A 3,516-nucleotide genomic window follows, 5' to 3' on the forward strand; every position below is an offset into this window, starting at 1 on the left:
GATGAAAAGAATAAAATTTACGAAAAGATCTGTTGTGGTCCACATGTTCAGACACCTTTGAATGATACAATTTTGCATAAATTGTCGTATTACGTAGCTTCTTGCACCTACCAGTAGCAACCGCTGTTGATCGTGAACGTTACAAGGAAGCGCGTGTCTTTCATTATCAGCTACAGCGCTGACGTGTTGCAGATGCTCAACGAAGCATGCCTCAATTGATAAATATATTGAACTACGTAAAAGTCAGTATTTTTCCGCATGCCTCGTCGTAGCCGTGATCGTCTAGTGGTTAGGACATTGCGTTGTGGCCGCAATAACCAAGGTTCGAATCCTGGTCATGGCAATGGTAACATTGCCACGGCATGAGGCTTCATTTTTTTTTTTTTTTTTTTTTTTAGTAATTCGTTGCTCAAAAGAGATTAAGTAATAATGTATGTAACTGATACATATATTAAGATTAAATGTATTTTAATTTTAATGTACCTTACGTCTTGAAAATATTTTACAAAATGCAGACAAATTCTCAGATTCTATATTCCATATATTTTATGCAGACATGTTTATAATTCAATAAGTAAGAATTTTGCTATCCCATCCATGCTTTGTTTTAATAGATCTAATATTTCTGACATCTGGCTGCCATTATCAGTAGAGAGATGTTCACAACTTCTTTGTTAATTAAAATTTAGAACTCACATTGAAAATACTTGTGACATCGATTATCTGCAAATTAGGCTAATAACTAATTCTAGAAGAAAAGTTAAGATCACCGTATTTGTTAAGAGAATAATAAAATCTTTTAAAAATACAATATTAACCTATTTCAACAAAAGCGCTAAAAGTAGAAAATAATAATAATAATAATAATAATAATAATAATAATAATAATAATAATAATAATAATAATAATAATAATAATAATAATAATAATAATAATAATAATAATAATAAAGAGCTTAAAAGCAGATAACAATTAATTACTGTTATGTACATAAATTATTTTTGAAGTCTGTGCCAAATCAAACAAATTCATGAATCATAAAATTACCATTCAAACTAATTTTGTATTGATCGTTAATTTGTTCGCTTGGCAGTCAATTTCTTTTAAAGATAATAGTAATGAATTATTTTTAGCTTTTAATCGCTTTATTATTATTATTATTATTATTATTATTATTATTATTATTATTATTATTATTATTATTATTATTATTATTATTATTATTATTACTTTCTGTTTTTAGTATTTTTATTATTTTCCGCTTTTTAGTGCTTTTGTTTTAAAAAGTTGATTAATATTAGCTTTTTTTTTAAAAAAAAGATTTTATTTTCTGGTTTTTAGTGCGTTTTTGAAGTTGGCTAGTTTTCTTTTAAGGTGATTTATTTATTTATTTATTTTTTTTTTTTTTCACATTTTCCACTGCCTCCACCTAGATCCACTATGTTGAATTCTTGGTACGGTAAATTTGGGTATACCGTTGGAAGCTCATGTGCATGGACGCCCGCACGAATTTTTTCCAAGGAGGGCAAGACATCAAACTGATCAATTATTTTAGCACATAGTATATCTTCATTACTTTATGGAAGATCGGCACCCTTCGTAATATTATAACAAACGATTCTTTCGACACAGTCACAACAATTACATCTGAAAGGGAAGGGAAGAAAATGTTACCAGCTTTCTCATTGTGTTGTTTTTTCTCCCTAATAATACATATATTGCAGTGTTATATTAATAAAACCTCGTTCATTAGCTGGTCGTGTTAGTGTTTAAAAATGTGGTGCAGATAATCATGAAGCTTTAAATACAAGGCTGCAATGCCTAGTTATGCCCAGTACTTTATTGTTATTATTATTATTATTATTTGTAAAGGTAAAAATTACTAAAATTTTGTCATTTCAGCTGGTCTTGAAGAACAAAGCCTTCTTATATTTGAAAATGGTATTATTGAAAGTCTAGCTTAGATGTTAATTTTTGAACATTATAATTGCTAGAATGAATCCCAACAACAACAAAAACTTCATTGTCATCAGCATCAAGTCTGCGAAAGCAACAACAAACAGCGAAATTATCTTTTCAATCAACTGAAGGGTACTATCATTCAAAGTACGTTGCCATTACATTCATCAGACTGAAAATAATCATTAGTGAAAAAATAAAACATCACAGGGAGAGGGGAATAGGTTAAAATCTTGGAAATGGGTTCGACTTTTTTTTTTTTAACTGCTAATCATTTATTTGAATATTGATTTTAAAAGCAAACTTTTGTCACTAGAACAGCCTCTAACTGAACCTTTTCGAAAATCCAGACGGGGGCAATTGCCCCCTTTTGCCCCCTCTGTGGGCGCCCATGGTCATGTGGTTTGAATTCCTTGTCAAACTGGGGGGCCCCTCATATAGTCTCGCTCATATAGCGTTGCTGAAAGGGACGTTAAACTCAAATCAAACGAAAAGGATTTTGAGTTTGTTGTAAATGGATTATAGCATCATTATTCTCTATATGAAAAAGGCCTCTATTGTTAATTTCGTGTCTTTATGTTTAAATTTTGAAAAACAACATGTAATAATAGGAGGGGGTATCCAAAATAATACCTTCTAAAAATTTTCGTAATAAGTGACGTTGTTGATGTGTTATTACCATGTTTTATATACGTATATATATATATATATATATATATATATATATATATATCATCATCATCATCATCATAGGTATTCTGCCTTTATTGGCAGGTCACTTGCCGCAGCTGAGAAGCTTCCATGCTCCACGGTCCTCCGCTAACTTTTTCGTCTTCGCGTATGATCTTTCTGTTTTAATATAATCCATTAATTGTAGTCTCCTTCGCCCCCTCCCTCTCTTTCCCGCCACCATACCCTCTAGGACGTCCCTTATGATACAATCTCTTCTTAGGCAATGCCCCAACCAGTTTCTCTTCCTCTTCCTAATAATGTCTAAAAGTGTTCTTTTCTCACCCACCATTTCTAACACTCTCTCATTCGTTTTCCGCTCGACCCAACTAATTCTTTCCATTCTTCTCCACACCCACATATCGAAGGCTTCCAGTCGATTTTCGTCACCTTTACGTAATGTCCACGTTTCCGCCCCATACAGTACAACACTCCACACGAAGCATTTTATGAGTCTTTTTCTCAACTCTTTGTTCAAGGTCCCACAAAAGAGACTTTTCTTTCTTTTAAAGGCTTCTTTCGCCATTCCTATCCTTGCTTTTATTTCACGTTCGCATTTCATGTCATTACTAAGAATACTACCCAGGTATCGAAAACTATTCACTTGTTCTATTTTCTCCCCTCCTACTTTTATATTTGACACCGACCCCTTCGTTCCAATCACCATGGCTTTTGTCTTTCTAACATTTATTTTCATCCCATAATCTTCAAAGCCCTTTCTCATTTTTTCTAACATTTTATTGATTTTCTTTTCAGATTCTGCAACAAGCGCCATATCGTCTGCAAATCTTATGCATCTAATCATTCTACCTCCTACCGAAATGCCA

At 32.2% G+C, this 3,516-nt stretch overlaps 1 non-coding gene across 1 annotated transcript; it reads left to right on the forward strand.

The window, feature by feature from the left end:
- Positions 1-271: 271 nt before the first annotated feature.
- Positions 272-343, forward strand: TRNAH-GUG (transfer RNA histidin (anticodon GUG)). The gene has a single exon. It is a non-coding gene; the product is annotated as a tRNA-His (tRNA).
- Positions 344-3,516: the final 3,173 nt, after the last annotated feature.

The sequence above is a fragment of the Thermobia domestica genome, chromosome 9, assembly GCF_964235325.1.
Source record: "Thermobia domestica chromosome 9, izTheDome1.hap1.1, whole genome shotgun sequence".
Taxonomy (NCBI): domain Eukaryota; kingdom Metazoa; phylum Arthropoda; class Insecta; order Zygentoma; family Lepismatidae; genus Thermobia; species Thermobia domestica.